Here is a 13,684-nt window from a genome sequence, read left to right as displayed (position 1 = left end):
CCTGACCCCTGCGAGACGTTACCGGTGTTTGCCTTCCTCGTGTTTCACAGGGCCTCGGCTGTCGTGTGCGGAGAAGCTGTCAGCCTTGTCAGAAGAGAGCGTGAAGCCAGCAAGCGCATCGTGGTGCTTCGGGACCAAGCTGATACCGCAGGCATCCGTCTTTTGTTTGCGAAAAGGGATCGCGAGGAAACGTGCCGGTGTCGGAGGGGGAAGAGGTAGGAGGCAGCTTTCAACCGCTTTTAGGCTTAACTCCTGTGTTTCCTGAGAACGGTTCTGGCCTTTGAGGGGTTTGCTTTTGGCTTTTTGCCTTAAGCTCGTCCTCCGTCACCGCTGTCGGCGTGCGCCGAGCCGCTGCTTAGGGAACGGTGGCGGTCCAGGCTGTGTGCGTGCCGACCGTCCTCGAGGCTATAGCTGTGTTCTACCCTATAAAAAGCTTTCCGTAATACCGTGCTTCCGTTAGGACGCAATTTTCTCGAGTTCCCCCCCACCTCAGGGTGATTTTCCCCACACACCTGCAGGCAGCAGGACTAACGTCATCTCCTTTTGCCCGCTTGGGCTCGGACTAAAATCCCTTCCCTGGCTATTCTTTAGCTTGTACAGCCTTTGAGCCTTCCCTCGGGCCTGGCTGATGGTCCTTTGCCATTTCACCCCGTTCACAGCCAGCGTGAGTTTCGGTACCGACTATGTCAAACGAATTTCAGCTGCACGACAAACCTGCTTTTTTTGTCAATTAAATTAAACTCAGCCTTTTAATTGCTTTCGAAGGGAACTACAGGAGATCCTGTCGGCGTGGTGGCCTAGCGTAAGCGATGATGGAAAGGCGCATCGGATGTGACCTCCGTGTCAGCTCGGTGTGCCTCAGACAGACTGCCTTTGGCACTCCGTGGCGTGCTGCGCAGCTCCGGAAATTAACGGTAGGGGAAAAAAAATGGGCGAAAATGACAGTCACGTAGAAACACGAGTTGGGAGAAATGCTATACGTGAGGGCTTTCCTTTGTGCGAGGCAGCTGATCTTGCTTGTGGATCTTTGGGGTACGAGCCTGATGCCGAGCAGCTCGTTTTTCATTTGACGTGCCTGGAGTTGTTTTCAAAGGGATGGAAGAGAAGCTTATGAAATAGGATAGGTTACTGAGTCTTCCTAAAACGCTCACGACAGTTATGTATAAAGCCGAAGCGAAGGACGAGGGAATAAAGTTCTGTGCTTTCTATAGTAAATACGGTACGCTTAAAAGTGATCTCCGTGCAGGGTCCTAGTTGTTTCTGTTTTTAAAATCAGAAAGAAGTTTAAGAAGTCTCAGCGGTTAGTCGTGCGGGAAATAAATGGCTCTTCCGCAAAAAATTCCACGGCAGCAAGGCTCTTTGAACGATTCTTCTCGCAATCGATTCCGACTACAGCCAGTTCATGGTTTAATGTCGAGGTGTATGCTTGCTCTCCTCTAAAGCAGTATTTCATTTGCATTTCAGTCCTGTGGGTCATGACAAATTTGGGAAGAACCCGAAGGAAACTTTTCATCCTGGGACACAGAAGGTAGGAGGTGAGTTGTTTTTTGGGTTTTTTTTTTTTTTTTTGAGTGGGGTTTTTTTTTTTGTTTGTTTTGTTCCAACTACAGCCAGTTCATGGTTTAATGTCGAAGTGTATGCTTGCTCTCCTCTAAAGCAGTATTTCATTTGCATTTCAGTCCTGTGGGTCATGACAAATTTGGGAAGAACCCGAAGGAAACTTTTCATCCTGGGACACAGAAGGTAGGAGGTGAGTTGTTTTTTGGGTTTTTTTTTTTTTTTTTTTTGAGTGGGTTTTTTTTTTTTTTTTGTTTGTTTTGTTTCTGTTTGGGGTTTTTTTTTGGTTGGTCGGTTTTTGCTTTTTATTCTTTTCTGGAAAAATAAGTCGTTACGTAGAAATGCTAGCGGTTTGTTTCTTTCTGTAGCAGGATGATAATGAGGAGTAGAGTTACAGGTAGAAAATCGGCTGTCTTTGTCAGTTGAAGTGGCTACTTTGAAATTGAACAAATACAGGAGTACATTAACGGGGGGTTTTGCGCTGTGTCTTCGGTACCGGTGTGCTAAAGATGTCGTTTTGTTTACGGGATTTATCGGCTGTCGAAGAGCAAGAGGTAAATGTAAACTTTTCACTCCTAGCACTCGCTCGGTGACGTATACCGACCTTCGATATCAATTGCTTATTGCAGTGAAAAACTGCGGCGTTTCTGTGAAACGTCTGAGATCGAAAATCATTTCAGGCACTGGCATAACCTATCATACTAATAGATGACCAACTTTGGTAATGTCATCAAAAAATCGTAATCTGTGATGGAAAGCAGTGTATGAGGTATCTGCTACTTGAGCATGTAATGGAGCTGGTACGAAGCGTATGTTGCCGTGCGTAGGTCGTATACAAAAGATGTATATAACAGTCCTTAGAGGAGTCCTTATTTGAGGTCTTTTGTTTGATTGTCTGTTTGTCCTGTAGTTTTTGGTTTTCTTTCTCCGGGACCTGTGAATTTTGAATTTGGAGTCCTGCATGCCAAGGACGGGCAGCTTACAGGTGAGGAAACGTTCGGCGCCGGTGAGTTTTTCACCTTTGTCTTGGCTGAGGCTTGCATAAGATGCTGAGCTTCACTGCGAGTACAAACATTCACGGTCCTGACCCTCTTAGACTTCGTCTTGGGAGCCTTGAAGGCTTGTATACCAATCGAATCGTTACACTGAATAAACCGTTTCTTTTTTTTTCTAGCGGGCGTTCCCAGAATGAAGCGGTGTGGAGCTGAAGGGGACTACGATTTCACGGTGACGGAGCCATTTGGACCGAGTCTTGAAGATCTCCTTCGGTGTTTGTTCAAGGAAACTTAGTCTCGAGACAGTCCTCTTGCTCGCTGGCGAAACGGTAGGAAACTGCTTTGTTGATCTTGACGGTGCAGTCTGTTGGAAAATAAAGATTCCTTGAGAGATCAGAACCACATACGTTGTTTCTCTGATGTAAAGGTGAACGGGCCTGTGTCGTTCAAGGAAAGACTCAACGTTGGTTTTGTTTCTCTGAAACACAAAGTGCCCCATCTAAAGTGATTACAGAGTCTGAATTGATTTTTAAAAAGCAGAGACTCGTGCCGTTTGCAAACCGCCTGTCGCACTGCTCAAAGACAAAAGACGTTCACCCGAGAAAGTTTTTGGAAACGAATGTCAAATAGACGTGGGGAAAGAGCTGGAGAGGTTTATGTATTGTCTGTCGAATTACCTTCTCTTTAATGCCCTTGCATTTTACAAGAAAAGGTTTCATTGCCTCTTTTATCGTTAAGGCAATGTTGCTGGTGTTTTTATAAGGAAAAAAAAAAGTGTATGCCCTTTCACTCGAGTTATTCAATTTTTTTTTTATTTTTTTTTTTTTTTTTTTTTTTTTCTCTTTCTCTCTAGACTGGTGGAATTGAATATGTTCACTGGAAGAACTTGATCCAGCGAGATGTGAAGCCGGGCCGTGGGCAGAGTTCCCTTCTCGATTCCATTCGTATAATAAAGGGTGCAGTCTGTTAGCTAGGCTGGCTGCAGTACCCAATTTTTTTCGCCAGGCGGCAGCAGTGGCGCCGGCTGCAGTACCCATTTTTTTTCGCCAGGCGGCAGCAGTAGCGCCGCCCTGCAGAGTAAGGGCAGCGCATGCGCAGACCGGGCTTGAAGCCAAAGGGGGCGGGGTTTGGGGCGGCGCCGCATGCGTATGACGCAATGCCGCTTCTGCGCATGCGCAGAAGGGTTACTGGCAAAACTAAGGGCAGCGCATGCGCAGTGCCGGCTTGAAGCCAAAGGGGGCGGGGTCTCGGCGGCGTCGCATGCGTATGACGCAATGCCGCTTCTGCGCATGCGCAGAAGGGGTACTGGCAAAACTAAGGGCAGCGCATGCGCAGTGCCGGCTTGAAGCCAAAGGGGGCGGGGTCTCCGGCGGCGTCGCATGCGTATGACGCAATTCCGCTTTTTTCCCGTGCGCAGAAACGGCTTGACCCCTAGGGGCGGGGCTTCGGCCTCGCACGTACGGGCTACGCAGACGGCCCCGGAAGTGGGGTTCTTTTCCAGCCCGCGCGGCGCGCCGGCGCGCCCGTGGCGGTGCGGAGCCTTCGCCGGGAGCCTGGAAGACTTTCGGGCCGGGTCGTGCGGCGGCGCGCTGGGTGAGCGCTCGGCCTGAGGGCGGCCGGGCGGGGGGGGATGTGGCGGGCCGGCGCTCGGCCGCGGCGGGGAGCGCCTGGTGCCGGCGGCGGGGCGGGCTGAGGCGGGCGGCCCGGCCCGGGACCGGCGGGGCTGCCGGCCGTTCTCGTCTCCCCGGCAGCGACGGCGGTCAGCGGGCTCCTCACGGTGCTGCCTATTTTGGGCTGGTTTTTTTTTTTTTTTTTTTTTTTGTCTCTCGGGGCTGCGCCGCTACCTCAGCGCGGAGGCGAGGAGCGGCGGCGGGGGGCGGCCCCGGTGCTCGCCACTTGTGGCGGCCTGGCGGGGCCCGGGAGAGGGAGGGGTCGGCCCGCGGCGACCTGCCGCCCCCCCCCCGCCGCCTCTGGGCTGCCCGGGCAGCCGCCGCAGCTCTGCGCGGGGCTTTGTCTTTCCCCCCAGCCGCCGGCCTGAGCCGCGGCAGCGGGCTGACTGGAAGCGCCCTGCAAGTCTGACGTGGGTATCGCTGCCGTGCATGTTGTCTGCCTGTCTACCGACCGTTCCTGCCTCTTGTTCTGCTGGGGTTATTCCTTTGGGTAACGCGTTGGGCTCCGAATGGAGTGCATCCTGACTTCCTCCTGACCCCTGCGAGACGTTACCGGTGTTTGCCTTCCTCGTGTTTCACAGGGCCTCGGCTGTCGTGTGCGGAGAAGCTGTCAGCCTTGTCAGAAGAGAGCGTGAAGCCAGCAAGCGCATCGTGGTGCTTCGGGACCAAGCTGATACCGCAGGCATCCGTCTTTTGTTTGCGAAAAGGGATCGCGAGGAAACGTGCCGGTGTCGGAGGGGGAAGAGGTAGGAGGCAGCTTTCAACCGCTTTTAGGCTTAACTCCCTGTGTTCCTGAGAACGGTTCTGGCCTTTGAGGGGTTTGCTTTTGGCTTTTTGCCTTAAGCTCGTCCTCCGTCACCGCTGTCGGCGTGCGCCGAGCCGCTGCTTAGGGAACGGCTGGCGGTCCAGGCTGTGTGCGTGCCGACCGTCCTCGAGGCTATAGCTGTGTTCTACCCTATAAAAAGCTTTCCGTAATACCGTGCTTCCGTTAGGACGCAATTTTCTCGAGTTCCCCCCCACCTCAGGGTGATTTTCCCACACACCTGCAGGCAGCAGGACTAACGTCATCTCCTTTTGCCCGCTTGGGCTCGGACTAAAATCCCTTCCCTGGCTATTCTTTAGCTTGTACAGCCTTTGAGCCTTCCCTCGGGCCTGGCTGATGGTCCTTTGCCATTTCACCCCCGTTCACAGCCAGCGTGAGTTTCGGTACCGACTATGTCAACGAATTTCAGCTGCACGACAAACCTGCTTTTTTGTCAATTAAATTAAACTCAGCCTTTTAATTGCTTTCGAAGGGAACTACAGGAGATCCTGTCGGCGTGGTGGCCCTAGCGTAAGCGATGATGGAAAGGCGCATCGGATGTGACCTCCGTGTCAGCTCGGTGTGCCTCAGACAGACTGCCTTTGGCACTCCGTGGCGTGCTGCGCAGCTCCGGAAATTAACGGTAGGGGAAAAAAAATGGGCGAAAATGACAGTCACGTAGAAACACGAGTTGGGAAGAAATGCTATACGTGAGGGCTTTCCGTTGGGCGAGGCAGCTGATCTTGCTTGTGGATCTTTGGGGTACGAGCCTGATGCCGAGCAGCTCGTTTTTCATTTGACGTGCCTGGAGTTGTTTTCAAAGGGATGGAAGAGAAGCTTATGAAATAGGATAGGTTACTGAGTCTTCCTAAAACGCTCACGACAGTTATGTATAAAGCCGAAGCGAAGGACGAGGGAATAAAGTTCTGTGCTTTCTATAGTAAATACGGTACGCTTAAAAGTGATCTCCGTGCAGGGTCCTAGTTGTTTCTGTTTTTAAAATCAGAAAGAAGTTTAAGAAGTCTCAGCGGTTAGTCGTGCGGGAAATAAATGGCTCTTCCGCAAAAAATTCCACGGCAGCAAGGCTCTTTGAACGATTCTTCTCGCAATCGATTCCGACTACAGCCAGTTCATGGTTTAATGTCGAGGTGTATGCTTGCTCTCCTCTAAAGCAGTATTTCATTTGCATTTCAGTCCTGTGGGTCATGACAAATTTGGGAAGAACCCGAAGGAAACTTTTCATCCTGGGACACAGAAGGTAGGAGGTGAGTTGTTTTTTGGGTTTTTTTTTTTTTTTTGAGTGGGGTTTTTTTTTTGTTTGTTTTGTTCCAACTACAGCCAGTTCATGGTTTAATGTCGAAGTGTATGCTTGCTCTCCTCTAAAGCAGTATTTCATTTGCATTTCAGTCCTGTGGGTCATGACAAATTTGGGAAGAACCCGAAGGAAACTTTTCATCCTGGGACACAGAAGGTAGGAGGTGAGTTGTTTTTTGGGTTTTTTTTTTTTTTTTTTTGAGTGGTTTTTTTTTTTTTTTTGTTTGTTTTGTTTCTGTTTGGGGTTTTTTTTTTGGTTGGTCGGTTGTGGCTTTTTATTCTTTTCTGGAAAAAATAAGTCGTTACGTAGAAATGCTAGCGGTTTGTTTCTTTCTGTAGCAGGATGATAATGAGGAGTAGAGTTACAGGTAGAAAATCGGCTGTCTTTGTCAGTTGAAGTGGCTACTTTGAAATTGAACAAATACAGGAGTACATTAACGGGGGGTTTTGCGCTGTGTCTTCGGTACCGGTGTGCTAAAGATGTCGTTTTGTTTACGGGATTTATCGGCTGTCGAAGAGCAAGAGGTAAATGTAAACTTTTCACTCCTAGCACTCGCTCGGTGACGTATACCGACCTCGATATCAATTGCTTATTGCAGTGAAAAACTGCGGCGTTTCTGTGAAACGTCTGAGATCGAAATCATTTCAGGCACTGGCATAACCTATCATACTAATAGATGACCAGCTTTGGTAATGTCATCAAAAAATCGTAATCTGTGATGGAAAGCAGTGTATGAGGTATCTGCTACTTGAGCATGTAATGGAGCTGGTACGAAGCGTATGTTGCCGTGCGTTAGGTCGTATACAAAAGATGTATATAACAGTCCTTAGAGGAGTCCTTATTTGAGGTCTTTTGTTTGATTGTCTGTTTGTCCTGTAGTTTTTGGTTTTCTTTCTCCGGGACCTGTGAATTTTGAATTTGGAGTCCTGCATGCCAAGGATGGGCAGCTTACAGGTGAGGAAACGTTCGGCGCCGGTGAGTTTTTCACCTTTGTCTTGGCTGAGGGTTGCATAAGATGCTGAGCTTCACTGCGAGTACAAACATTCACGGTCCTGACCCTCTTAGACTTCGTCTTGGGAGCCTTGAAGGCTTGTATACCAATCGAATCGTTACACTGAATAAACCGTTTCTTTTTTTTCTAGCGGGCGTTCCCAGAATGAAGCGGTGTGGAGCTGAAGGGGACTACGATTTCACGGTGACGGAGCCATTTGGACCGAGTCTTGAAGATCTCTTCGGTGTTTGTTCAAGGAAACTTAGTCTCGAGACAGTCCTCTTGCTCGCTGGCGAAACGGTAGGAAACTGCTTTGTTGATCTTGACGGTGCAGTCTGTTGGAAAATAAAGATTCCTTGAGAGATCAGAAACCACATACGTTGTTTCTCTGATGTAAAGGTGAACGGGCCTGTGTCGTTCAAGGAAAGACTCAACGTTGGTTTTGTTTCTCTGAAACACAAAGTGCCCCATCTAAAGTGATTACAGAGTCTGAATTGATTTTTAAAAAGCAGAGACTCGTGCCGTTTGCAAACCGCCTGTCGCACTGCTCAAAGACAAAAGACGTTCACCCGAGAAAGTTTTTGGAAACGAATGTCAAATAGACGTGGGGAAAGAGCTGGAGAGGTTTATGTATTGTCTGTCGAATTACCTTCTCTTTAATGCCCTTGCATTTTACAAGAAAAGGTTTCATTGCCTCTTTTTATCGTTAAGGCAATGTTGCTGGTGTTTTTATAAGGAAAAAAAAAAGTGTATGCCCTGTCTCTCTAGTGTTTCTTTTTTTTTTTATTTTTTTTTTTTTTTTTTTTTTTTTTCTCTTTCTCTCTAGACTGGTGGAATTGAATATGTTCACTGGAAGAACTTGATCCAGCGAGATGTGAAGCCGGGCCGTGGGCAGAGTTCCCTTCTCGATTCCATTCGTATAATAAAGGGTGCAGTCTGTTAGCTAGGCTGGCTGCAGTACCCAATTTTTTTCGCCAGGCGGCAGCCAGGGGCGCCGGCTGCAGTACCCATTTTTTTTCGCCAGGCGGCAGCAGTAGCGCCGCCCTGCAGAGTAAGGGCAGCGCATGCGCAGACCGGGCTTGAAGCCAAAGGGGGCGGGGTTTGGGGCGGCGCCGCATGCGTATGACGCAATTCCGCTTCTGCGCATGCGCAGGAGGGTTACTGGCAAAACTAAGGGCAGCGCATGCGCAGTGCCGGCTTGAAGCCAAAGGGGGGCGGGGTCTCCGGCGGCGTCGCATGCGTATGACGCAATGCCGCTTCTGCGCATGCGCAGAAGGGGTTACTGGCAAAACTAAGGGCAAGCGGCATGCGCCACGTGCCGGCTTGAAGCCCAAAGGGGGCGGGGCTCTCCGGCGGCGTCGCATGCGTATGACGCAATTCCGCTTTTTTCCCGTGCGCAGAAACGGCTTGACCCCTAGGGCGCGGGGCTTCGGCCTCGCACGTACGGGCTACGCAGACGGCCCCGGAAGTGGGGTTCTTTTCCAGCCCGCGCGGCGCGCCGGCGCGCCCGTGGCGGTGCGGAGCCTTCGCCGGGAGCCTGGAAGACTTTCGGGCCGGGTCGTGCGGCGGCGCGCTGGGTGAGCGCTCGGCCTGAGGGCGGCCGGGCGGGGGGGGATGTGGCGGGCCGGCGCTCGGCCGCGGCGGGGAGCGCCTGGTGCCGGCGGCGGGCGGGCTGAGGCGGGCGGCCCGGCCCGGGACCGGCGGGGCTGCCGGCCGTTCTCGTCTCCCCGGCAGCGACGGCGGTCAGCGGGCTCCTCACGGTGCTGCCTATTTTGGGCTGGTTTTTTTTTTTTTTTTTTTTTTGTCTCTCGGGGCTGCGCCGCTACCTCAGCGCGGAGGCGAGGAGCGGCGGCGGGGGGCGGCCCCGGTGCTCGCCACTTGTGGCGGCCTGGGCGGGCCCCGGGAGAGGGCGGGGGCGGCCCGCGGCGCCCGCCCGCCCCCCCCCGCCGCCTCTGGGCTGCCCGGGCAGCCGCCGCAGCTCTGCGCGGGGCTTTGTCTTTCCCCCAGCCGCCGGCCTGAGCCGCGGCAGCGGGCTGACTGGAAGCGCCCCTGCAAGTCTGACGTGGGTATCGCTGCCGTGCATGTTGTCTGCCTGTCTACCGACCGTTCCTGCCTCTTGTTCTGCTGGGGTTATTCCTTTGGGTAACGCGTTTGGGCTCCGAATGGAGTGCATCCTGACTTCCTCCTGACCCCTGCGAGACGTTACCGGTGTTTGCCTTCCTCGTGTTTCACAGGGCCTCGGCTGTCGTGTGCGGAGAAGCTGTCAGCCTTGTCAGAAGAGAGCGTGAAGCCAGCAAGCGCATCGTGGTGCTTCGGGACCAAGCTGATACCCGCAGGCATCCGTCTTTTGTTTGCGAAAAGGGATCGCGAGGAAACGTGCCGGTGTCGGAGGGGGAGAAGAGGTAGGAGGCAGCTTTCAACCGCTTGTAGGCTTAACTCCTGTGTTCCTGAGAACGGTTTCTGGCCTTTGAGGGGTTTGCTTTTGGCTTTTTGCCTTAAGCCTCGTCCTCCGTCACCCGCCTGTCGGCGTGCGCCGAGCCGCTGCTTAGGGAACGGTGGCGGTCCAGGCTGTGTGCGTTGCCGACCGTCCTCGAGGCTATAGCTGTGTTCTACCCTATAAAAAGCTTTCCGTAATACCGTGCTTCCGTTAAGGACGCAATTTTCTCGAGTTCCCCCCCCAACCTCAGGGTGATTTTCCCACACCACCTGCAGGCCAGCAGGACTAACGTCATCTCCTTTTGCCCGCTTGGGCTCGGACTAAAATCCCTTCCCTGGCTATTCTTTAGCTTGTACAGCCTTTGAGCCTTCCCTCGGGCCTGGCTGATGGTCCTTTGCCATTTCACCCCCGTTCACAGCCAGCGTGAGTTTCGGTACCGACTATGTCAACGAATTTCAGCTGCACGACAAACCTGCTTTTTTTGTCAATTAAATTAAACTCAGCCTTTTAATTGCTTTCGAAGGGAACTACAGGAGATCCTGTCGGCGTGGTGGCCTAGCGTAAGCGATGATGGAAAGGCGCATCGGATGTGACCTCCGTGTCAGCTCGGTGTGCCTCAGACAGACTGCCTTTGGCACTCCGTGGCGTGCTGCGCAGCTCCGGAAATTAACGGTAGGGGAAAAAAAATGGGCGAAAATGACAGTCACGTAGAAACACGAGTTGGGAAGAAATGCTATACGTGAGGGCTTTCCGTTGGGCGAGGCAGCTGATCTTGCTTGTGGATCTTTGGGGTACGAGCCTGATGCCGAGCAGCTCGTTTTTCATTTGACGTGCCTGGAGTTGTTTTCAAAGGGATGGAAGAGAAGCTTATGAAATAGGATAGGTTACTGAGTCTTCCTAAAAACGCTCACGACAGTTATGTATAAAGCCGAAGCGAAGGACGAGGGATAAAGTTCTGTGCTTTCTATAGTAAATACGGTACGCTTAAAAGTGATCTCCGTGCAGGGTCCTAGTTGTTTCTGTTTTTAAAATCAGAAAGAAGTTTAAGAAGTCTCAGCGGTTAGTCGTGCGGGAAATAAATGGCTCTTCCGCAAAAAATTCCACGGCAGCAAGGCTCTTTGAACGATTCTTCTCGCAATCGATTCCGACTACAGCCAGTTCATGGTTTAATGTCGAGGTGTATGCTTGCTCTCCTCTAAAGCAGTATTTCATTTGCATTTCAGTCCTGTGGGTCATGACAAATTTGGGAAGAACCCGAAGGAAACTTTTCATCCTGGGACACAGAAGGTAGGAGGTGAGTTGTTTTTTGGGTTTTTTTTTTTTTTTGAGTGGGGTTTTTTTTTTTTGTTTGTTTTGTTCCAACTACAGCCAGTTCATGGTTTAATGTCGAAGTGTATGCTTGCTCTCCTCTAAAGCAGTATTTCATTTGCATTTCAGTCCTGTGGGTCATGACAAATTTGGGAAGAACCCGAAGGAAACTTTTCATCCTGGGGACACAGAAGGTAGGAGGTGAGTTGTTTTTTGGGTTTTTTTTTTTTTTGAGTGGGGTTTTTTTTTTGTTTGTTTTGTTTCTGTTTGGGGTTTTTTTTTTGGTTGGTCGGTTGTGGCTTTTTATTCTTTTCTGGAAAAATAAGTCGTTACGTAGAAATGCTAGCGGTTTGTTTCTTTCTGTAGCAGGATGATAATGAGGAGTAGAGTTACAGGTAGAAAATCGGCTGTCTTTGTCAGTTGAAGTGGCTACTTTGAAATTGAACAAATACAGGAGTACATTAACGGGGGGTTTTGCGCTGTGTCTTCGGTACCGGTGTGCTAAAGAAGTCGTTTTGTTTACGGGATTTTATCGGGCTGTCGAAGAGCAGAGGTAAATGTAAACTTTTCACTCCTAGCACTCGCTCGGTGACGTATACCGACCTCGATATCAATTGCTTATTGCAGTGAAAAACTGCGGCGTTTCTGTGAAACGTGTCTGAGATCGAAAATCATTTCAGGCACTGGCATAACCTATCATACTAATAGATGACCAGCTTTGGTAATGTCATCAAAAAAATCGTAATCTGTGATGGAAAGCAGTGTATGAGGTATCTGCTACTTGAGCATGTAATTGGAGCTGGTACGAAGCGTATGTTGCCGTGCGTAGGTCTGTATACAAAAGATGTATATAACAGTCCTTAGAGGAGTCCTTATTTGAGGTCTTTTGTTTGATTGTCTGTTTGTCCTGTAGTTTTTGGTTTTCTTTCTCCGGGACCTGTGAATTTTGAATTTGGAGTCCTGCCATGCCAAGGCTGGGCAGCTTACAGGTGAGGAAACGTTCGGCGCCGGTGAGTTTTTCACCTTTGTCTTGGCTGAGGGTTGCATAAGATGCTGAGCTTCACTGCGAGTACAAACATTCACGGTCCTGACCCTCTTAGACTTCGTCTTGGGAGCCTTGAAGGCTTGTAATACCAATCGATATCGTTACACTGAATAAACCGTTTCTTTTTTTTCTAGCGGGGCGTTCCCAGAATGAAGCGGTTGTGGAGCTGAAGGGGACTACGATTTCACGGTGACGGAGCCATTTGGGACCGAGTCTTGAAGATCTCTTCGGTGTTTGTTCAAGGAAACTTAGTCTCGAGACAGTCCTCTTGCTCGCTGGCGAAACGGTAGGAAACTGCTTTGTTGATCTTGACGGTGCAGTCTGTTGGAAAATAAAGATTCCTTGAGAGATCAGAACCACATACGTTGTTTCTCTGATGTAAAGGTGAACGGGCCTGTGTCGTTCAAGGAAAGACTCAACGTTGGTTTTGTTTCTCTGAAACACAAAGTGCCCCATCTAAAGTGATTACAGAGTCTGAATTGATTTTTAAAAAGCAGAGACTCGTGCCGTTTGCAAACCGCCTGTCGCACTGCTCAAAGACAAAAGACGTTCACCCGAGAAAGTTTTTGGAAACGAATGTCAAATAGACGTGGGGAAAGAGCTGGAGAGGTTTATGTATTGTCTGTCGAATTACCTTCTCTTTAATGCCCTTGCATTTTTACAAGAAAAGGTTTCATTGCCTCTTTTATCGTTAAGGCAATGTTGCTGGTGTTTTTATAAGGAAAAAAAAAAGTGTATGCCCTGTCTCTCGAGTGATTCTTTTTTTTTTATTTTTTTTTTTTTTTTTTTTTTTTTGTATTTTTTTTGTCTTTCTCTCTAGACTGGTGGAATTGAATATGTTCACTGGAAGAACTTGATCCAGCGAGATGTGAAGCCGGGCCGTGGGCAGAGTTCCCTTCTCGATTCCATTCGTATAATAAAGGGTGCAGTCTGTTAGCTAGGCTGGCTGCAGTACCCAATTTTTTTCGCCAGGCGGCAGCAGTGGCGCCCGGCTGCAGTACCCCCATTTTTTTTCGCCAGGCGGCAGCAGTAGCGCCGCCCTGCAGAGTAAGGGCAGCGCATGCGCAGACCGGGCTTGAAGCCAAAGGGGGGCGGGGTTTGGGGGGCGCCGCCGCATGCGTATGACGCAATGCCGCTTTCTGCGCATGCGCAGAAGGGTTACTGGCAAAAACTAAGGGCAGCGCATGCGCAGTGCCGGCTTGAAGCCAAAGGGGGCGGGGTCTCCGGCGGCCGTCGCATGCGTATGACGCAATGCCGCTTCTGCGCATGCGCAGAAGGGGTACTGGCAAAACTAAGGGCAGCGCATGCGCAGTGCCGGCTTGAAGCCAAGGGGGGCGGGGTCTTCCGGCGGCGTCGCATGCGGTATGACGCAATTCCGCTTTTTTCCCGTGCGCAGAACGGCTTGACCCCTAGGGGCGGGGGCTTCGGCCTCGCACGTACGGGCTACGCAGACGGCCCCGGAAGTGGGGTTCCTTTTCCGCCCGCGCGGCGCGCCGGCGCGCCCGTGGCGGTGCGGAGCCTTCGCCGGGAGCCTGGAAGACTTTTCGGGCCGGGTCGTGCGGCC

The 13,684-nt window shown here is 51.0% G+C and overlaps 2 long non-coding RNA genes across 2 annotated transcripts; both read left to right on the top strand.

The window, feature by feature from the left end:
• The first annotated feature begins 6,833 nt into the window (after positions 1-6,833).
• Positions 6,834-7,248, top strand: LOC121087705. Its single transcript, XR_005827706.1, has 3 exons — positions 6,834-6,863; positions 6,988-7,107; positions 7,219-7,248. It is a non-coding gene; the product is annotated as an uncharacterized LOC121087705 (long non-coding RNA).
• Positions 7,249-7,295: 47 nt separating this feature from the next.
• On the top strand, positions 7,296-8,213 carry LOC121087703. Its single transcript, XR_005827703.1, has 3 exons — positions 7,296-7,314; positions 7,482-7,630; positions 8,157-8,213. It is a non-coding gene; the product is annotated as an uncharacterized LOC121087703 (long non-coding RNA).
• Positions 8,214-13,684: the final 5,471 nt, after the last annotated feature.

Source organism: Falco naumanni, chromosome 4, assembly GCF_017639655.2.
Source record: "Falco naumanni isolate bFalNau1 chromosome 4, bFalNau1.pat, whole genome shotgun sequence".
Lineage (NCBI taxonomy): Eukaryota > Metazoa > Chordata > Aves > Falconiformes > Falconidae > Falco > Falco naumanni.
This window is presented reverse-complemented; position numbering and strand designations above follow the sequence as displayed.